The sequence below is a fragment of the Hypanus sabinus genome, chromosome 16 (genome assembly GCF_030144855.1).
Source record: "Hypanus sabinus isolate sHypSab1 chromosome 16, sHypSab1.hap1, whole genome shotgun sequence".
Classification (NCBI taxonomy): domain Eukaryota; kingdom Metazoa; phylum Chordata; class Chondrichthyes; order Myliobatiformes; family Dasyatidae; genus Hypanus; species Hypanus sabinus.
Genome location: NC_082721.1, coordinates 50,632,308 through 50,655,428, shown reverse-complemented (window position 1 = coordinate 50,655,428; position 23,121 = coordinate 50,632,308). Strand labels below are relative to the sequence as shown.

Genomic DNA, 23,121 nt, shown 5'->3' with positions numbered 1-23,121 from the left:
TCTGAGTCACAGCACCAGACTTAATGCCAGAGACCCAAGGCCTAGTCATGTGGCTTTCCCCAGTAGATTGTTCCCCTCAACAGTATCTAAAGTTGAGGGGAATGGCCACAGGTGTACTCTGTACTGGCTGTGCGTTTCCCTTCCTTTTACTGACGGTCACCCAGTTACTTGTCTCCTGCAACCTAGGGGTGACTGCCTCCCTGCAGCTCCTGTCTATTACCTCCTCATTTGCCCGTAGCAGCAGCTCCAGTTCCTTAATACGTTCTCTCAGGAGCTGCAGCTCAGTATACCCAGTGCAGATGGGTTTATCTGGGAAACTGGAGATCTCCCAGACATCCCACATCGAGTACAAAACACTGCCACCAAAGCCATTCTCATTAAACTACTATACCCTAACAGCTGAGGAATGAACAAATAAGAACAGAAAGAGTGTAACTTACAAGGTCCAATGAGCCAAAGCCACTCTAAACACTGACACAGTCCAAAAGAATGGCCACTCTGCTTGCACCCTGACATGGATTGTCCAACTATTATTGTGTTTGCAATAGATGTTAAAAAATTTAATTTATTTTATTGGATTTTGTTTTACCTTTTCACAGAAGCAATGTGGCGTGCTACAACACAATGTCAAATTACATCCAGCAATAGAGAATGGCTTATTCAGGGCAAAAAAAAAAATCACAGAATTCTTTCCCTACCATCTGATTAGCGGAAAGCCATTTTGGCTGCAGTTGATAGAGGATCTGGGGGATTGCAGTATCAGCCAATGTTTTAATCTCTTGTGGAAATGAGAACATTGTCTGGAATCACCCAGGAAAAGTTAATCAGCAAGATATTTCAACAATTCCTTTAACCAAAAGAGTGATGCAAACCCTGTAATGAATAGCATACAGATGTCTGATGTTAATTTCCTGCTCACATCACTTACTGCTTTTGTTATCCAAGAAGCAGAGTTCACTCCAAAAGATCACTGGAGTGATCTGGCACTCAATTAGTTTCACTCATTCTTAAGGGGACACTTCAAAAAAAAAAGGAATTAACTGAAGGGGGGAAGCCAGCTTTCCCTCCTTTGCTTAGCCTATGTGTAGTTGACACAGAAAACTAGTAAGGTTAGCAAAATCAATTTGAAAGCAGCTGGGGTGGGCAATGCTCTGTTTCATTCTCCGCCCACTCTGTCAGGTCTGCCCAGTGTTTTCTGTTTTTACCCCATCTCCTTTTGTTTCTAGTCATAGTGAGGTGAGGGGAACACAGGTCTTGCCATAAGTCGGGTGTTGAATCAGGACCCAACTGCAGGACACAGTCCCAGAAAAAGGAGGAGACGGAACCCAAGGACGGGACGGGAAGCAGTCTAGGCCAGGGGTCAGCAACCTTTACCACTGAAAGAGCCACTTGGACCCGTTTCCCACAGAAAAGAAAACACTGGGAGCCGCAAAACCCGTTTGACATTTAAAATGAAATAACACTGCATACAACGTTTTGTTTTGCCTTTATGCTATGTATAAACAAACTATAATGTGTTGCATTTATGAAATTGATGAACTCCTGCAGAGAAAACAAAATTACATTTCTGCATGCAACAAAAACATTTTGAACTCCGAAAAAAAGACGTTGGGTTGAAGGTTACTTTTAAGTAAAATACTCAACGTCTATTTGAGTCCTTCTTGTATTTATGAAAAACGCCAAACTTAAATTTGCCACCAGCAGCAAACCAAAAATAACGTCAGCCAGCTGTCAACCTGAAAAATAAAAGGACTATTTCACTGAACAATGAAAACATATGAATATACGTAAAATAATAGGCAATTAAAATATTTATCATACTTGTTCAGGTTGACTCACACCTGACAATGCAGTCGTATTCAGTAGGGATGGATCGATGCTTAGGGGAGTGACCGGGAAGGATAATGTGTTTTTTTTCCTCTCTGAACTCACAGAAGCGTTTCCCAAACGATGTTTGCTTTGCGATGATTGCAGAATGTAAATACTCCGAATTTATCATGTCGTGACCTTGTTTGAACTCTCTCAAATTGGGGAAGTGAGACAATGTGCCTTTCTGTAAATCTCTGGCAAGCAACGTCAACTTGCGCTCGAATGCCAAAACATCCTCCAACATGTGCAGGGCTGTACGTCCTTACCCCGTTGAAGAGCTGTGTTCAGCGTGTTCAGGTGCGCTGTCATGTCTACCATGAAGTGTAGCTTTTCCAGCCACTCTGACTGTTCCAGCTCAGGAAAGTTGAGCCCTTTGCTGCCCAGGAATGTTTTCACTTCTTCCAGACACGCGACAAAGCGTTTCAGCACCTCCCCTCTGGACAGCCAGCGATAAAAACACGTTGTAGCGGTGTGCTACACGCAGTCAGTAAACTGCAGTCAAAGATAGCTTTATTCGAACTAAACAGCCTTGCTTTTAAGCCTCCCTCAACCCGCCCCCCATGGGCGCGGATGCTGCAAAAGACACTTACTCACAAACCCCCGTAGGCTATCTCCCTTAGCCTGAACGCTGGCTAATTGTGAGCCGGTTCGGATGTGTCAGGAAATGGGTCGCCACAACGTCTTATTTAGATTGTACAAGATCACCATAATCTTCAAATTTAGATTTACATTTCAAAAACTAACAAACTAACATAAAATACATTTTAATTAAATACTGACCATGTAGCGGTGTGCTACACGCAGCGCTAAAATTACGACACGGAGTCGGTAACTGCAGTCGAAGGAAAAAACTTTATTCGAAATCTTCAGCCTCACTTTTAAGCCTCCCTCAACCTGCCCCCCATGGCGCAGAGGCTCCAAAGCTCTGTGCTCGCAAACCCCCGTAGGCTATCTAATTGTGAGCAGGTTCGGATGTGCCAGGAAAAGGGTCGCCACAACCAATTATTTCCCAAGGCAACAGGGAGCCGCAGCACAGACGTAAAAGAGCCACATGTGGCTCCGGAGCCGCGGGTTGCTGACCCCCGGTCTAGGCAAAGGAAGCAGGATCAGGACGAGGGACTGGGAACAAGGAGCCTGGGGTGGACTCCAAGCCAGAGACTGGACAAGGTCCCAGAACCTGGGTCTTACCTCAGGCTCAGACCCCCAAACCCAGGCGAGGATGTGACAAGGCTTGGCTAGGGACTTGGGGGCTTGAGGCTTGGAACTTGGATACTTGAAGGCTGTGGCTAGGGGCAGACTAGGAACTGTACATCAACATGGAGCCAGGAATCATCTTTGACAGGACACTGACATGAGACGGGACAGTACACAGACATAGAGCCAGGACTTATCCATCAACAAGCCAGGACTCATCTATCACTCCACACCAAGGTGGGGCAGGACCATCCATTGGTTAACAGCAGAACAGCCTGACCCACCTGACAGGCAAAGACAAGACAGATTCCCCCCACAGGGCAACAGCAGAACAGCCTGACTTACCCCACAGAGGTGAGGACAAGGCAAGACAGATCCCCCCACAGGGCAACAGCAGAACAGCCTGACTTACCCCACGGAGGCAAGGACAGGAAGAGACAAACACCAAGGAACAACAGACAGTTCCACCTCTGCATCAGGGTAGCTCCAAGTAGCCATTATGGCCAGCAGCCTTGGCTGGCTACGGAAACAACCAGATCCCTACCTAGTTCAGAGTGGCTGACAGACACCCAGCTGGCCCAGGAAACAGCTGAAACCATCCCACAATGCTCACCCCAACTACCACCAGCAAGGCTCCCAGAAGCCATGGTTCTCCAACACAGCCCCAAGGATGACAAGAGTCCATTCTAGCCTTCCACCAACCATCTGTGCCATACAAGACAACCCCAAACCACACTCAATACCAGGGCCACTTATATTCCCAGGTCCAATATGAGCCTCAGGTGTTTCTAGTTAAGTCCAACCGCAGCAAGGGACCGCCGGAAAACCAGGAGTCTGCAGACCGGACCACGGACTTCAGACTGAACCACCACAGGTCTGGCCATCATTTACAACCAGCATGTCCATGACTCACAATCCCATGAGTCCCATTCCACTGCTGCTCTGCAACTTAGTCTCCTCATATCCTTTAGGTTCTTCAGTGGTGTACTCACACCAGAGGTAACTTACAGCAATCAACCTGGAACAATGCGTAGAGTGGGCCAGGTAGCATCTATGGAGGGAAATGGACAGTTGATGTTTTGGGATGAGACTGTCCTGGACTGGAAAAAGTAGGAGGCAGCAAACATAAAAGGGAATTGGTGAAGCAAGAGTTGGCAGGAGGTGGATCCAAGCAAAGGAGGTGATGGGCAGGTGAGGGAAGGGAAGTGGGAATAATAAGCCCATCGAGTCCGCTGCAGCATAACTGACTTATTATCCCTCTCAACCCCATTCTCCAGCCTTTTCCTCATAACCTTTGACACCCAGAGCCTATCAACCTCCTCTTTAAACAGGCCCAAAGGCTTGGTCTCCACAGCCATCTGTGGCAATGAATTCCACAGATTCACTACCCTCAGGCTAAAGAAATTAATTCTCATCTCTGTTCTAAATGGATGTCCCGCTATTCTGTGCCTTCTGGTCCTAGACTCTCCCACTATCTTCTCCACATCCACTCTACCAAGGCCTTGCAATATTCAATAGGTTTCAATAAGATCCTCCCCCCCACCTTATTCTGCTAAACTCCAGCAAGTACAGACCCAGAGCCATCAAACACTCCTCATTCATTAATCCTTTTGTTCCCAGAATCATTCTTGTTAACCTCCTCTGGATCCTCTCCAATGCCAGTACATATTTTCTTAGATAACTGTTCACAATACTCCGATGCCTTATAAAGCCTTGTTCTTATATTACATCCCTGCTCTTCTATTCTAGTCCTTTTTAAATAAATGATAACATTGCATTTACCTTCCTTACCAATGACTCAACCTGCAAGTTAAGCTTTAGGGAATCGTGCACAAGGACTCTTGTCCTTTTGCACCTCTGATTTTTGAATTTTCTTCCGAGTTAGAAAATAGTCTATGCTTTTATTTCTTCTAGAAAATTATAAGGATGCCAGGAAGGAGGAATGAAATTAGGAGAGCTAGAAGAGGCCATGAGAAGGCCTTGGCAAGCCGGATTAAGGAAAACCCCAAGGCATTCTACAAGACTGTGAAGAGCAAGAGGATGAGCCCTGTGAGAATAGGACCCATCAGGAGTGAGAGGGGAGCCGGAGGGGGCAGCGGAGGTAATTAATACTTTGCTTCAGTATTCACCAGTGAAAAGGACCTTAGCTATTGTGGGGATGACTTAAATCAGACTGAAATGCTTAAGTGTATAGACATTAAGAAAGAGGATGTGCTGGAGCTTTTGAAAGGGATTAAGCTATACCAGTTGCCAGGACCTGACAAGAAATATCCCAGGCTACGCGGGAAGCAAGGGTGGAGATTGCTGAGCTTCTGACGATTAACTTTGCATCATCAATAGGGACGGGAGAAGTACCAGAGGATTGGAAGGTTTCAAACATTTTTCCCTTGTTCAAGAAAGGGAATAGATATAACCCAGGAAGTTATAGACCAATGAGTCTTACTTCAGTGGTGGGCAAGTTGTTGGAGAAGATTCTGAGAGGCGGGATTTGTGAACATTTGAAGATACTTAATCTGCTTAAGGTTAGTCAGCATGGCTTTCTCAAGGGCAGGTCATACCTTATGAGCCTGATTGAATTCTTTGAGGATGTAACAAAACACATTGATAAAAGTAGAGCAGTGGATTTCAGTAAGACATTTGATAAGGTTCCCCATGCAAGGTTCATTCAGAAAGCAACGAGGTTTAGGATCCAAGAAGACCTTGCTTTGTGGATCCAGAACTGGCTTAACCATAGAAGGCACAGAAGGCTGTGAATGGTTCGTATTCTGCATGGAGGATGGTAACCAGTGGTGTTCTGCAGGGATCTGTTCTGGGACCTCTCCTCTTTGTAGTTTTTATAAATGACCTAGTTGAGGAAGTAGAAGGGTGGGTTGGTAAGTTTACTGATGACACAAAGGTTGGAGGTGTTGTGGATAGTGTGGAGGGCTGTCAGAGGTTACAGCCGGACATTGATAGGATGCAAAACTAGGCTGAGAAGTGGCAAATGGAGTTCAACCCAGTTAAGTGTGAGGTGGTTCATTTTGGCAGGTCAGATTTGAAGTCAGAATATAATATTAATGGCAAAACTCTTGGCAGTGTGGAGGATCAGAGAGATCTTGGGGTCCATGTCCATAGGACACTCAAAGCTGCTGCGCAGGCTGACAGTGTTGATAAGAAGGTGTATGGTGTGTTGGCCTTCATCAACCTTGGGACTGAGTTCAAGAGCCATGAGGTAATGTAACAGCTACACAAGGCCTTGATTAGACCCCACTTGGAGTACTGCGTTCAATTCTGGTCACCTCATTACAGGAAAGATGTGGATGCTCTAGAGAGGGTGCAGAGGAGATTTACAAGGATGTTGCCTGATTTATGGAGCATGCTTTATGAGAATAAGTTGAGTGAACTTTGCCTTTTCTCCTTGGAATGATGAGAAGTGACCTGATAGGGGTTTATAAAATGATGAGAGGCATTGATCATGTGGATAGTCAGAGGCTTTTTCCCAGGGCTGAAATGGTTAACACGAGGGGGCATAGTTTTAAGGTGCTTGGAAGTAGGTACAAAGGGGGATGTCAGAGGTAAGTTTTTCACACAGAGAGTGATGGGTGCGTGGAATGTACTGCCAGCGACAGTGATAGAGGAGGATACAATACGGTCATTTAAGAGACTCTTAGATAGGTACGTGGAGCTTAGAAAAATAGAGGGCTATGTGGTAGGGTTATTCTAGGCAGTTTCTAGAGTAGGTTACATGGTCAGCACAACATTGTGGGCCAAAGGGCCTGTAGTGTGCAATAAATTTCTATGTTCTATGTCCTACCAAGGTGCCTGACAATTCATGTCTGAAGTTGGGAGGTGATAGGTGGAAGTAATGAAGAGCTGAAGATGATGGAATTAGATAAGAGTGGAAGATGGATCATCGAATAAAGGGAGGGAGGTGGGAAGGGAACCACTGGGAGGGAAGTGTGCACGCTGGGCAGATGGAGAAGATGGAGGAGGGGAAAGTGAGAGGGTGACAGGCTGAGTCTTCCAGTGCTTTGTTGTGTTGCTCCAGACTGCAGCATCTGCAGACTATCAACCCAAATGTCCTCGGGCTGTGGGAGGAAACAAGAACATGTGGGACAGTTATCACAATCACAAGAAGAATGGCAAAGTTCACTAAAACAGCAGAACTGGGCCCGATCTAAAGCTGTGATGCAGCAGCATTACCCACTGTGTCAGCATGCCAGCGCTTGTTCCAGAGCAGTAGACCAGGAGCAAGAGTGCGATACAAACTCAGCAGTGATACCCAGGTGTGGAACCTGCCAGGCTGCAAGAAGAAGTTCAGTGTATTTTTTTACATTTACATTATGGATATACTGTAGTTATTGTTAGATTACTAGGATCATTCTAGGATTGAGAACGGATCAGTGACACAGCAAGAAGAGGTGCCCCAGTTCCATAAAGTGTGGAGTCTGCATTTTCTCTGCTACCACAGGGGTTTCCTCCTATGACCCAACCCTGTACAGGTTGATAAATTAATTGGCCACTGTTAATTGCCCTTAGTGTGTAGATGAGAGGTGGAATTGGAGGGGCTGGGGTAGGAATGTGAGGAGAATAAAATAGGAATAGTGTCAGATGCTGATTATCTGTCTCAACTGAGGCATCAGAACCCTCAGCTTCCTAACCGGAAGAGCACAATCTGTGCAGATTGGTGATAATATCTCCTCCTTGCTAATGATCAACATTGGTGCATCTCAGGGCTGTGTACTTAGCCCACTGCTCTACTCTCTCTATACCCATGACTGTGTGGCTAGGCATGGCTCAAATACCATCTATAAATTTACTGATAATACAACCATTGTTGGTAGAATCTCAGGTGGAGACAAGAGGGCAAATAGGAGTGAGATATGCCAATTAGTGGAGTGATATCACAGCAACAACCTTGAACTCAACGTCAGTAAGACAAAAGAGCTGATTGTGGACTTCAGGAAGGGTAAGACAAAGGAATGCATGCCATTCTGCACAGAGGGATCAGAAGTGGAGAGAGTGAGCAGCTTCAAGTTCCTAGGTGTCAAGATCTCTGAGGATCTAACCTGGTCCCAACGTATCGATGCAGTTATAAAGAACTGCATAAGTACAGTACTTTAAAGTACAGTGACTGTACTTCATTAGGAGTTTGAAGAGTTTTGGTATGTCAACAATCACACTCAAAAACTTCTGTGGATGTGCCATGGGGGGTATTTGATAGGCTGCATCACTGTCTGGTATGGAGGGGCTACTACACAGGATCGAAAGAAGCTGCCGAATGTTGTAAATCTAGTCAGCTCCATCTTGGGTAATAGCCTACAAAGTACCCAGGACATCTTCAAGGAGTGGACATCAGAAAGGCAGAGTCTATTATTAAGGACCTCCAGCACCCAGGACATGCCGTTTTCTCAATGTTACCATCAGGTGGAAGATACAGAAGCCTGAAGGCACACACTCAGTAATTCAGGGACAGTTTCCTCCCCTCTGTCATCCGATTCCTAAAAGGACATTGAGCCTTGGACACTACCTCACTTTTTCAATAAATATTGTTTCTGTTTTTGCACGATCTTTAATCTCCGATATACATGTACTGTAATTGATTTACTTAGTTTATTTATTTTCTATATTATGTATTGCATTGAACTGCTGCTGCTAAGTTAACAAATTTCACAGCACATGCCAGTGACAAAAAACCTGATTCTGATTGTCCTCATCAGAAACGGCCACTGCAGAGAACAAGAAGGGTCATTGTCAGGGAAGAGCTGTATTCCACTCCATGCCATCCCTTTATTAAACGGATAGGAAGCCACTCCTGCTCCTGTTGGTGACAGGACAGCAGCCAGCTGGAAAGAAACCAAGAACTGTGGCCCAGTGGTGCAGCGGTTAATACCACTGCCTCAAGCTCCAGCCCTCCCAACCACCAGCTCTGTCTGTGTGAAGTTTACATGCTTTCACAGAGACCTCCAGCTGCTCCAGTTTGCTCCCAATTTCATACTGGTAGGTTAATTAGCATTTTGATTTATTAATTAATCACATGTACATTGAAACATACAGTGAAATCCATTCTTCAGAGGGGGCAGCCCACAATGTCATCACACATTCTGGTGCCAATATAGCATGCCCAAAATGTTCAGTAGAATAACAAACGACAACAAAGCACCTCCCACCCTACTCCCACATGCCTTCAACCCCAGGTAAGTCTATCTCCAGGTTTCCAATCTCCAGACTCACCAACATCTGTATTTGCCAACCTTTAGGCTCCAACCTCTAGATAATCCCAGGAATGAAGGGAGGAGCTTTTGACAGCTTTGGGCCTGTACGCACTGGAACTTAGAAGAGCACGGGGGGTGGGGGGGGGGAGGATCTCATTGAAACCTACTGGATGTTGAAAGGACTAGATAAGGTGGATGTGGAGAGGAAGTTTCCTATGGTGGGGTATCCAGAACTAGAGGGCACAGCCTCTGATTCCAGGGGTGACCTTTTAAAACAGAGGTAGGAAAGATTTTTTTTAGCCAGTGAGTAGAAATTCTGTGGAATGCTCTGCCACAGACTGCAGTGGAGAGAGAAAGAGAGAGAAAGGCAGAATTTTGGAATTGATTATTGCTCTATGAGCAAGCAAAGACCTAATGGGCTGAATAGCCAACTCTGTTACATGAGAAATCAAAAGTCTTTAAGTAATGATAGACTGCCGGAGCCTTTTTCCTGACCAAGAAAGTGTTAATTGTTCAGTCATACTGTATGACTCTTTAATAAACATCTGGATGCATTCTGTGCCAGCAACCACTAACTTGGCTGAGCCTAGAGCAGGAACAGGCAGTTTCAGCCTTCCCCCATTACAAATACTGTAATCCACATGAGAGCTGCAAACATGGAGCTGGCCATCAGGGTTGACCTGAGATGTAAGACAAGAAGTTTCCTTCATGGGAAATTCAGACAGAGGGCAGGAGAGAATGAGGGTGAGAGAGGAAGCATCAGAAGGAAGTGTAGGGGAAAAGTCGGACGGAAGGATCATAGAGAGGAGGGGGGGAGAAAGAGCCGAGGGGAGGGAGGGTCCTAGGGAAGAGTAGATCATCAGCACATTGTCAATTAAACAGAAGGAATGAATATCAATGTAGGACTGAATAAAAGAGCAACATTTAAGGGGTCAGTAGAGAGATGTTACAACATGCTAAGGATTTTGCTAAGGAGCAGATGAGACACATTGATAAAAAAAAGTGACAGAGGCTCAAAGCCTGAACTTAAATCAAAACACAGCAGTGCCATCATGGCTTGCTTTCCTCTCCTCCAACTCTTCCCAGCAGCCCGTGCTTCCTCCTTGCTCACTCATTGTCCGTTTTCCCCTAAAATGCACGACCATGCAAATCACCCCGAGACTGAATGCTGCACATTCCGCCGGCATCCCCATTTCCAAAGAGGAGGCTTCCCCTGCAGTCCCAATGGAATCTGGTGGTGATGACCACACACTTCTGTTCCCTAAGCTTAGAGCCTGATCATTGAAGCCATGCCAGGGTATTTCATGTCTGGCCCAGTGACAGCTGGGCAGCGGCCCATGGTTTGGAATGCTGCACTGCTAGCCTGTCCCTACCTGACAGCACCCCTCTTGTCTTGTCTTGCCTTCCAGACGAGCCTTTCACAATCTCAGAAAAATAAAATACACTTAAAAGTGTCGGCAGTGAAGTAAATGGCTCATTAATGCAACTCAATGATTATGGATGAGGGAGAATATTGATTAGAGCAACAGAACTCAGCACATCCTTAGCATCTTTGTAAGGGCAGCACAAAGTTAGTGCGGGTAAAGCCATTGCCCCATAGTGTCAGAAACCTATCAGTCCTGACCTCCAATGCTGGCTGTGTGGAATTTGCCTGTTTTCCCTGTGGGTTTCCTCTGGGTGCTCTGATTTCCTCCTGCGTTTCAGAGACATGCTGCTTGATAAGTTGATAGGCCACTGCAAACTGCCCCTAATGTTTTAGCGTAGCAGCATCTAGAGGGATTGATTAACACCTAGTGTGAATAAAAAATGGGTTTAGTGTAAAGAGGTGACTCACCTATCACTTGCAAGCTTGTGCTCTACCCCTCCTCTGACCTTCTTATTCTGCCTTCTGCCCTCTTCCTTTCCAATCCTAATCAACAGTTTATTTCCCAGTATAGATGCTGCCTGGCCTGCTGAGTCTCTGCAGCATTTTGTGTGTGTTTGCTGGTCAGTGGGTTGAAGGTCCTACATCCCTGCCATATCACAGAAAGCATCCTGTCTGGAGGCAGAATGGTTTGGTATGACAATTGCTCCTCAAGCGACCACAAGAAACTGCAGTGAGTTGTGGGTACAGCTCAGGACATCACAGAATCCAGCTTCCCCTCTGTCTACACTTCTGACCGCCTCGGTAAAGCAGCCAGCACAATCAAAGATCCACCCACCCCGGACATTCTCTCTCCCCTCTCCCATTGGTGGAAAATACAAAAACCTGAAAGCTGTTACCACCAGGCTTAAGGACAGCTTCCCTCCTGCTGTTATCAGACGTTTGAATGGACCTCTTGTATGAAAGAATAGACTCTTGACCTCTTACATCTCATTGTTTACATGCACTGCACTTTCTCTGGAGAATTTACACGTCATTCTGCATTCTTATTGCTTTGCCTTGTTCCACTTCAATACGCTGTGTAATGGACAGTTCAAGAGAAGCTTGTTATTGTATCTCAGTACTTGTGATAATCAATACTAATGCAAATGACTGCTCTCTAGAATAACTAAAAATGCAGTCAGGACCTTAGTTTTATTGACATCTCAATGACCACATCTCCAACAAGGCAGCTGTCCCTCACCACCACATGAAACATCAGCCAGGAGATGTGCTGGAGTCTCTGGTGTGGGAACTGAAGCCAAAAACAATAACCATTTTGGTCCAGGAAGAGGCTTCAAGGAATACCTAGAAAGGAAAGAAGGTAGGAGGCAGGGAGAATATTTTAGACTCCTTGGCTCAGCAGATGAAGGCAGGAGCTGAAAGTTATACTGGAATCAGCCACTTCCTCACTGGTGCACCACTCTGACCCAGTACTGGCCCATTACAGACCTGGAAACCATACTGCTGAGGAGAGAATTTTAACATTTACCCTAGACTCAATGGGTAGACTGACCTCATTTGGATCATCATTATATGAGATGCGTAGATCAGTGATGGGTGTCAAGTTGGTTTCTCCTTCACGCTGGTTCACTCGTCTCCTCCCTCATCTGGGTGTTTGTCACTAATGAAGAGCAAACAAGCAGGAGGAGGGTAAGTCTCACCACCTCAGAGCAGAGGTCCCTGATTTTAAACATTTTCTATGTTCAGGTACATTAAAAAACAAAGAAAATTAAAAACAACTGTAGATGGTGGAAATAAGAAATAAAGGCAGAAAATGCAGGAAACACCCAACGGGTCAGGTAGCATTTGTGGACAGAGTTCTGACAAATGGTCCCACATGAAACATTGACTGTTTCTCTCTCTATAGGCACTGCCTGACCTGCTGGATGTAAATTTTCTGTAAATATTATAGACTACATAAGTGGTTTTAAAAGCTTTAAAATATTATTGTAATACTTGTATGGAAGGAATGATAAAAAACAAATGTAATCCCTAATATACGGTATGATTAACATGATAAAGTTCTCATCAGACTGAAGCCCTTCCTCCAAGTGAACATAACACTGTTCCCACACCAGTTACGGCAGCACAGAATTGCTGAGAATTCTGATGTAATGTGAGGAATTCCAACATATTTGGATGATATCCCAAACAATAGATGTGCCCACATCTGCCGTTCCGCCAGTCCTTGACCAGGGCAGGGCCATGTGGATCCAGGATGCCCCCTTTGGACACATTGCCCACAGCCAAGGCCAAGTGGTCCAGAAAAGGTTCACATGAATGATCCCAGGAATGACAGGGTTAATGTTTGAGAATGATTTGATGTACCTGGGCCTGTACTCTCTGGAGTTTAGAAGGATAAGGAGGGATCTCATTGAAACCTACTGAATATGCATGATGAAGAACTGGAGCAGGGGGCAGGGATTCACACTTTTGGATAATTGAGACCTCTTCTGGGGCAGGTGTGACCTGTACAAAAGGGACAGGTTGCACCTGAATCTGGGAGGGGGGGGGTACCAATATCCTTGTGGGCAGGTTTGCTAGAGCTGTTAGGAATGGTTTAAACTAATATGGCAGGGGGATGGGAACCAGTATGATAGGGGATGAGCCAGATGATGTAATGTGAATATAAGGAAATACAAGCCAAGGATTGGGTACAACTGCAGGTTCTGTATTTAAACGAGCACAGCATATGGAATAAGGTGGACCAACTCATGGCACAATTAGAGATTGATCGGTATGACATCATTGAGACATGGCTGAAAGAAGATCGTAGCTGGGAGTTTAACATCAAAGGATATACTTTGTATCAAAGGGAGAGGCAGGAAGCCATGGGATCTTTGTGGGTGGAGTTAAGAAATTGCACCATTATGAGAATCATACAGGCCTCTAAGAAGTGGCCAAGATGTAGGGTTGAGCTTGCAAAGGGAGCTGGCAAAGGCATGTAATAAGGGTAATGTCACAATTATAATTAGGGACTTTATTATGCAAGGGAATTGGGAAAATCAGATTGGTGTTGGATCGTAAGAGAGGGAAATTGTCGAATGTGTATGAGATGGTGCTTTAGAGCACTCGGGGAAAGGCTATCTTAGATTGGGTGTTGTGTAATAACCCAGATCATATTAGGTAGCTTAACGTAAAGGAACCCTTAGGAGCAATGATCATAATATGATTGAATTCATACTGCAATCTCAGAGGGAGAAGTACAAGTCACATGTATCAGTATTGCAATGGAATAAAGGGAATTACAGGGGGATGAGAGAGGAACTTTCCCAGTTGGATTGGAGGATACTGGAGGGGATGACAGCAGCACGGAGGAGGAAATAATTCACTAGGCACAGGATAGATATGTCCCACAGAAGAAGTTGTTCTCAAATCTGTACAGGTATATGGACAGGAAAGGAGTGGAGTGTTATGGGCTGAGTGTGGGTAGGTGGGACTAGGTGAGTTCGGCACGGACTAGGAGGGTCGAGATGGCCTGTTTCCATGCTGTGATTGTTATATGGTTATATGGTTAAATGGCAGGGGTAGGCAAGAATGACTGACAAGGGAAGTTAAGGGTGCATAAAAGCCAAGGAAAGGGCACATAAGGTAGCAAAAGTGAGTGGGAAGTTAAATGATTGGGAAACTTTTAAAGTCCAACAAAAGGCAACTAAAAAAGCGAAAGAAGAGAAAAGATGAAATATAAGGGCAAGCTAGCCAATTATATAAAAGTGTTTTCAGTTATATAAAGAGTGAATAGGAGGTGAGAGCTGATAATGGACCACTGGAAAATGATGCTGGTGAGGTAGCAATGGGCGACAAAGAAATGGTAGATGATCTTAATGGTACTGAGCATCAGTCTTCACTGTGGAAAACACTAGCAGTGTGCCAGAGGTCCGTATGTCAGGGAGCAGGAGTGAGTGCCATTGCTATTACAAAGGAAGAAGTGCCAGGCAAGCTGAAAGGTCTAAGATAAATAAGCCACCAGGGCCAAATGGACTACATCCCAGAGTCCTGAAACAGGTTGCTGAAGAATTAACATATGCATTGGTCATGATCTTTCAAGAATCACTTGATTCTGGCATGGTCCCAGAGGACTGGAAGATTGCAAATGTCACTCCACTCTTTAATGGAGGAAGGAAAAAGAAAGGAAATTATAGGCCAGTTAGCCTAACCTCAGTGGTTGGGAAAGTGTTGGAGTTTATATTAAGGATGAGGTTCGGGGTACTTGGAGACTAATGATAAAATAAATCAAAGTCAGCATTGGTTTCTGTAAAGGGAAATTTTGCCTGACAAAACTGTTAAGAGTTCTTCGAGGAAGTAACAAGCAGACAATGGGTGAACCAGTGTGCGGGGGGGGGGGGGGGGGGTGAACCAGAGTGGGGGGGTGAACCAATGTGGGGGGGGGGAATTGGTGAACCAGTGTGAGGCGGAAAATGGGTGAACTAGAAGATTGAGGTAGTACTGGGGATGGATATGACCATGGATATTGCATCCTAGCTGTCTACAAAGTACATACGCAGGCCTGGGCAGTAGCCTCACAGGAGTTGCCAGTCAGCATTGAAATCAACAAAGGACTGCCTTAGGGCCTCCAGCTCTGGATTTTTCCCTCGGGGTTTACTCCCAAAGCCTTCCCCGTGAGTGGATATAGCGGCAAGGCAGTGGAGGCTTGAGATCAGAATTTTCCTTCTAGATGAGCTGCCAACCACAGCTGACAAGCCTCATCTGCCCAAAGCGACTGGTTTTAAAGCGCCAGTAACCTGACATCACCCCTTCACCTTAGGGTAGAAATGGTTCTACCAGGCTTAGTAGCTAAGCCACATGTGAAGGCCAGGAGCTGCACTTGGTTGTCAGAGGCTATTTGAGGCACGTGACATTGGGAGCATTTAATAGGTAGTGGGAGCTTACCCCATTACTTACTAGGCCAACCAAGATACCTTCAACAACTTAATTCCAATGTAGATCTCTGGAACACCAACCTGAAAATTCCCTGATGAGTAACAGATCCTCTGTGTATTGACATATAGTTCCCAATACGTTGTGCAGAAATCACTTTAACAGCTAATCGGTAGGCAAAATGTACCAGTTTGGCCTTCCGCACACACGTTCATTTTGACAATGCTCTCTGACACTGTGTATACAGTGCCACCTACTGGGGAAGGAACTACAAGTAGTTATTTAGGTTTCTGAGAGATTCTTCCCTCTCAAAGGAGTCAACAAGGATAGTCCTAGTCTCCAAGAAGCCATTCTTGAACAAGGTTATCCTTCCCAAAACGATTACAGTTGCATAATTAAACATGAGCTAGTTATATTATTTCATAACAAGCCATGAACAAACAATACTTCTGGCATTAGACATCTCCTGGGCATCTGAACACACGTTCCACCTATAGATATGAAGCTGCCTTGAATGACGCCTGTGGCGCAATTGGAGTAGGGTCAGTATGACATTGTGCGCATCACTGAGTCATGGTTGAAAGAAAGCCATAGTTGGGCGCTCAACTTTGTATAAGGCGCTGTCCTTTGTATCGAAAAGACAGGCAGGAAGGCATAGGCGGTGGTGTGGCTCTGTTGGTAAGAGATGGAATTACATCTTTAGAAAGGGGTGACATAGGGTCAGAGAATGTTGAATCTTTGTTGAAACTACAAGAGTAAAAAAAATTATGAGAATCATATATAGGCCTCCAAATAGTAGCAATGATGTGGAGTTGAGATTGCAAAGGGAGCTGGAAAAGGCGTGTAAAAAGGGTAACAACACAATTGTAAAGGGGGACATCAATATGCAAGGAGATTGCAAAAATCAGGTTGATGTCAAATCACAAGAGAGGGAATTTGTTGAATGCCTACAAGATGTCTTTTTAGAGAAGCTTTTAGAGCAGCTTGTGCTTGAGCCTACTCAGGGAAAGCTATCTTAGGTTGGGTGTTGTGAAATATCCCAGATCTTAATTGGGAGCTTAATGTAAAGGAACTCTTAGGAGGCAGAGATCATAATATGATTGAATTCATACTGCAATTTCAGAGGGAGAAACATAAGTCACACATATCAGTATCACAATGGAATAAAGGGAATTACAGAAGCATGAGAGAGGAGCTTGCCCAGGTGGATTATAGGAGGATATTGGAGGGCACGACAGCAGCGCAGAGGAGGGAATAGTTCACAAGGTGCAGGATAGATGTGTCCCACAGAAGAAGTTGTTCTCAAATGGCAGGGGTAAACATCCGTGGCTGACAAGGGAAGTTAAGGACTGCATCACAACCAAGGGAAAGGCATATAAGGTAGCAAAAGTGAATGGGAAGTTGGATGATCAGGAGGCTTTTAAAATCCATTAAAAGGCAACTAGAAAAACTAGAAGAAAAGAAAAAATGAAATATAAGGGCAAACTAGCCAATTATATAAAAGTTATATTGGACCACTGGAAAATGATGCTGGTGATGTAGCAATGGGCGACAAATAAATGACAGATGAACTAAATGGTTACTTTGCATCAGTCTTCACTGTGGAAGACACCAGCAGTGTACCAGGGGTCTGTGAGTGTCAGGGAGCAGGAGTGAGTGCCATTGCTATTACAAGTTAAAAATTATCAGGCTAACTGAAAGGTCACCTGACCAGATGGACTACATCTCAGAGTCCTGGGAGAGGTGCTGAAGAGATAACGGAAGCATTGGTCATGGTCTTTCAAGAATCACTTGATTCTGGCATGGTCCTAGAAGACTGGAAGATTGCAAATGTCACTCCACTCTTTAAGAAAGGATGTTATAGGCCAGTTAATCTAACCTCGGTAGTTTGGAAAGTGTTGGAGTCTATTATTAACAATGAGGTTTTGGGGTTCTTGCAGACTAATGATAAAATAAATCAAAGTCAGCAAGATCTGTAAAGGGAAATCTTACCTGACAAATCTGTTAGAGCTCTTCGAGGAAGTAACAATTAGGGTGGAAAAGGAGAGGCAGTGAATGTCATTTACTTGGATTTTCAGAAGGAATTTGATAAGATGCCACAAATGAGACTGCTTAACAAGATCAACTCCCATGGTATTACAGGAAAGATACTGCCATGGGTAGAGGAATGGCTGAAAGGTAGTGAAATAAGGGGGCCTTTTCTGGTTGGCTGCCAGTGACTAAGGTGTTCCTCAGGGGTCAATATTGAGACCACTAATTTTCACATTGCTTGTCAGTGATTTGGATAATGGAATTGATGGCTTTGTGGCAAAGTTTGTAGATGATATGAAGATAGATGGAGAAGTAGGTAGTGCTGAGGAAGTGACAGATGGTATACAGAGATAGTCTGAATGGCCTAATTCTGCTCCTATGACTTATGGTCTTATTTCAAACAAGTGACGTTTAACTTTTGGCAAGTCAGAGAAAGCAAGTAGGAGATTGCCAAGAAGGTAAATTGAGTGAACTCTCATTTCCCACTGTAGGGATTGGCTGCTCATCTGCCCCTTCAGACACTCTCCCCTCCTTTTACACTTGCCATTGATTCCCCTACACTGCCACTGTGTTTAAAGTCAACTCCTTCATTATTGTGAAATATAAAACTGCATTTAATACAAGCAGACAGCTAGCTCATGTCCATACAGCAGTAATACATCAGATGACTTGGTTGCAGTCAAATTGGCTGCAGTATATATATAAACCAGAATTTCGAGGAAGGAGGATTCACACCATAACTATCATTGTTCTGCGATGAGAGTCCTTGATGAGGATAGTTTCGATCCAAGTACTGGAGTATCTGGGGCTAGGATTGAGACACAGAATAAAAGTGGATCAAGAACTGAAAACAAAACATTAAGTGCTAGATAATTCTTGGCAACCAAAACATTGATTGCCAATGAGCAGAACGGTTCTGAACCCTTAAAGAGGCTGCGCCAGCTATCCATACTCTAGAGAATAGTGTCTGAATCCTGGGAGCTGACATGGTTGGGTGACAGAGCAACATGGAATGGTGAAGGGGAGAGGGCCCATTATTAGAAGTTTGAGAAATCGACATTCTTGCCATCAAGTTGGAGACTACCTGAATGGAATATAAGGTGTTGCTCCTCCAACCTAAATGTGGCCTCATTGTGGCAGTAAAGGACACCATTGACTGACATGTTGGAATGGGAAGTGGAATTAAACTGGGTGGCCACTGGGAGATCCTGTGTTTCTCCTTCTCACCTTATCTCCTTACCTGCCTATTGCCTCCCTCTGGTGCACCTTCCCTCTTCCCTTTCTTCCATGGTCCTCTGTCCTCTCCTATCAGATTCCCCCTTCTCCAGCCCTTTATCTCTTTCAGCAATTGACTTCCCAGCTCTTTACTTCACCCTCCCCCTGTCCTGGTTTCAACCATTGCCTACTACATTATATTTCTTCCTCTCCCCCACTCCCCCCACCTTCCTATTCTGACTTTTCATCTATTTTTTCTAGTCCCAACGAAGGGTTTCAGCCTGAAACATTAACTGTTCACTCTTTTCCATAGATGTTGCTGGCTTGCTGAGTTCCTCCAGCATTTTGTGAGACTGGCTTGGATTTCCAGCATCTGCAGATTTTCTCATTTGTGATTGGAGAAATATTAATGTAGCCAGGTGGAACAGAGAATTGGGCCTGTTGCTTCTGGCTGGAGGGAAAACCTTCCGCCCTAGGTGGCCTTAAAAATATGCTGCCCATGTGTGCTTGGGCCAGTGTCTAGTCCATAGGGGAGGATGAGTGATCTTCTTGGTTGATTTATTTTAGTAACCATGTGGACTTGTGTGAGGAGTGTTACTTATCCTTCTCCTTTTGTACACTGTGGGCTGGTGTAGGTCTTTGTGTGAGTCACTGCTTTTGCCTTTTATTTAACTCTTTTGCTTAACTGGAACCTGTATGGCTAGTCCTAAATCTCCATGTTAATTTGAGGCACTGATGCACTTTATTATCCTGGTGTAGTAATTTTACCTTACACACTTCGACATTGATGCATTTTATTTCACTGATGGACAGCTGAGACTTTAGCTTTTCATGAGCCATAAGCTAAAGATAGTAGTACTGCACTTCATTTAATCTGATGGTAACTCAGGAACTGTACTTTGTTTTGAAATTCAACTTGTCTCTCTATGTTCAATGTTTTTAACAAAATTTGTTTGTTATTAAAATGTCAGAACTTTAAACTACCTCATTGGACTGCCTGACTTAAAGAGATGCAGAAGCTGCCTGTACTACTTGCTCAGATTGGCGCTGATGGAAGCCACTGTAGTGGAGCCTAATGTGATTTCTAATTCTAAAGTCACTAATGTCAAACCTGACCCAGTCCTAGACAAAATTATGGATATTTTATTGAAGCAACAGGTGAATACTTTCCACAGTGTTCAATTTCTGTTGAAGCCTCTATGCCTCCTCCCTTGCAGATCTTGAGTCATCTCCCTGCGGTTCCAATTTTCTGAGTTGAGAGTTGAGCACAGAATTTCTGCTCATTCAGCTCTTTGGTTAAAGACTAATTTGCATTGCGTCTATCCAGCGTGCTCCTCAGTGTATCCACAATTGATTGTTGGCCCTTTTCCTTCCCTTTCAGTAACATGGACTTGCTCGCTCTCAGAGCTTGTTGATGATGCGTCTTGCACTGACCTGAGGGCAGGTCTGAGAAGGAGCACTCTGGAACCACTGAGCAAGTCACTCACTCTGAAAAGTGTGTCCACAATGAATGACTGCCACATCCTTGAAATTATCAAGGTAATCAGAACTAATTGTAGAAAGGCATGAATTGGCATTCTCCCTCAAAATGAACAGATCTGTTTATCTCTTTGCTGTGGTCCTACTTTTCCTCTGTCTGTGCTTTCCCAGCACTCAGCTGCTAAGCCCTGAACTTTGACCATGTGGCTCTGGAGTTAAGGACAAAGGGCAACCAGAGAATCTTGCACCTGAGCGGGTTGCTACTGAGCCAGAGGGCAATGAAGAGGAGGCAGACTCTGAGAGTGTGGTGGGTCTTGGGGCTCCCTATGGGCCAGAAGACTGTATGGCAGGTATCAGCTGACTGCTAGATCATGTGGAAGAATATGAGCTCTGGGCAGAAGGAGCAGGATTCCTCAGGGTCTGAAGAGGAGGGAGGTAGAGAAGGTTCCCCAGTGCCCCCACGGATTCCAACACAGACTCTGCTGGTGTCCATTCCAAATCACTCAACTTACCGAGATCTGTCATCCGTCACCACAGTGGAGAATGGGGCTGCGTTAGGTAGTGCATGAGGGCCTTTGTAGCTCCAGTAGGGAGGGAGGGCTTCATAACAGATTTGCAGTCAGTAGTGTAAAAGTATCAGTGGGACACTGATTAGTTTTTTTTGGAGGGGGGCGTTGCTGTAGATATAGCCAGGTAGAACAGAGAATTGTGCCTGTTGTTTCCAGCTGCAGCACTAGCATTAGAAAAGAAGGAAAAAGTAATTCGTCTTTTGATATTCATACTGCTCAGTCAGGTATCACTGAAAATTGATTTGTAGGTTCAGCAAGCAACTGCTGTAGGAAGGCAGAGGATGCTGACCTTTATTGCAAGAGGAAATGCCAACAAGAAAGTAGCCATCCTATGTCATCGGGTTCGGATATGGCCCAAGTGCGGATTTGCACCGCGGCTGAAAAGAACAGTTAAGAATAAAACAAACACCACTGGTCTTCAGGGTCAGTTGACTCGTCAGTCCAATTTCTCAGGTGAGGTGGAATGCAAGCAGGCAGCGAAGTGTTACTGTGTCCAAGTCTCAACAAACACTACACCGGAATGAATGGAGTTAAATACGTTCACAATGAAGTAATTAGCTGACACGTGCACATTCACTAGTGCAATTGCTGAATCTGCTGCACTGCCGAATCTGTGGTTGTGACATCCCACTCCAATTATATAGAGAGCTGGTATCTGAAACACAATGTTCATGTCCTACTCCTCAAGTGTGATGGAAAGAGTTCAGCAAAGCTTCATCAGATTGACTCCTGCAATGGCAGTTTTCTTCTTCTAGGAGAGATTAAATAGACCTAGCCTACACTTCCTGAGCTGCACACACAAAATGCTGGAGAAGCTCAGGAGGTCAGGCAGCATCTATGGAAATGAAAAAGCAATCAATGTTTCATGCTGAGACCCTCTTTGGGACTGGAAAGGAAGGGGGAAGATGCAGAATAAAAAGGTGGAGGGGTGAGAAGGAGGACTATCTGGAATGTGATGGGTGAAGCAGGTAGCCGGAGAAGCAATCTGATGGGAGAGGAGAATGGACCATACAAAAAGGAGAAAAAAAATCCCTACCCCTCCTAATACTCATTCTGACCTCTTCCCTCTTCTCCTCACCTACCTATCACCTCCCCCGGTGTCCCTCCTTTGTCTGATTTTCCCATGACTCACTCATACAGCAATACAATGTATCTATGCCAACCTTATGGTCATCTAGCTAATCCCAATTTCCTGTGTTCGACTCATATCCCTCCCAAGCTCTGCCCCTCAAAATACTTATCCAAGTGATTTAAAATGAATCTTTTGTACCTGCGTCACCATTTTCTCTGGCTAATCAGTCCATATACTCACCACCCCCTGCATGAAAATGTTACCCCTCAGCTCCCTTTCAAATCTCTCCCCTCTCACCCTAACCTATGCACACTAGCTTTGATCTCCCCCACCTCGGGGAAAAGACTGTTATCATCAGTTTGTTTCTGTCACAGCGACATGGCTAAAATATCAACAGAACTGGCAACTCAATATGCAGGGAATAGAATCTTCACACTAGACCAATGGAGAGAATGTAAAGAGATGGTGTTGCAAATGAGACTACTACTGCAGTAATGAGAGTGGATTTCCTAGAAGGCTGTTAGGGCTTGAGGTGTCTAGACCAAGAGCTGCAGTTTTAATTTCAGGGTTAACCATTCAGAACTCCAATGAGATGATATTTCTTCACTGGAGGTTAGAGTATCTTTAGAATTTTCTGCCCAAGATGGCTATGGAGGATCAGTCTTGTGCTTCTGTTTTTGATGAAGTGAGTTGTCGTATTATTTGTGAGAATGACTGATGTTAATGGTGGATAAGTTACTAGAGGAGATTTTGGGGGACAGGATTTACCAGCATTTGGATAGACAAGTACTGATTATGGATAGTCAGCATGGCTTTATGCATGGGAAATCTGTTACAGATTGTTGACAAGCAGTGAATGTTGTCTATATGGACTTTAGCAAAGTCCTGTTTGAAAGTATGATCTGGCAGGTTAGATCACATGGGATCCAGGGAAATGAGCTGTGAATTATTCATGGTCAATGAATCTAATTAATTATCAGCCATTTCCACCATATTAACTCCTGTCACTATTTTGTTAACTAAATTTGAATTTATAACCATATAACAATTACAGCACAGAAACAGGCCATCTTGGTCCTTCTAGTCCGTGCCGAACACTTACTCTCACCTAGTCCCACTGACCCGCACTCAGCTCATAACCCTCCACTCCTTTCCTGTCCCTATATCTATCCAATTTTACATAAAATGACAATATCGAACCTGCCTCTACTACTT

The 23,121-nt window shown here is 44.6% G+C and overlaps 1 long non-coding RNA gene across 1 annotated transcript; it reads right to left on the bottom strand.

Moving 5' to 3' along the window:
* Positions 1 to 647: 647 nt before the first annotated feature.
* On the bottom strand, positions 648 to 15,761 carry LOC132406293 (uncharacterized). The gene is made up of 3 exons (XR_009516124.1): positions 15,624 to 15,761; positions 12,176 to 12,283; positions 648 to 1,736 (listed from the first exon to the last, which is right to left on the bottom strand). It is a non-coding gene; the product is annotated as an uncharacterized LOC132406293 (long non-coding RNA).
* Between the last annotated feature and the right edge of the window lie 7,360 nt (positions 15,762 to 23,121).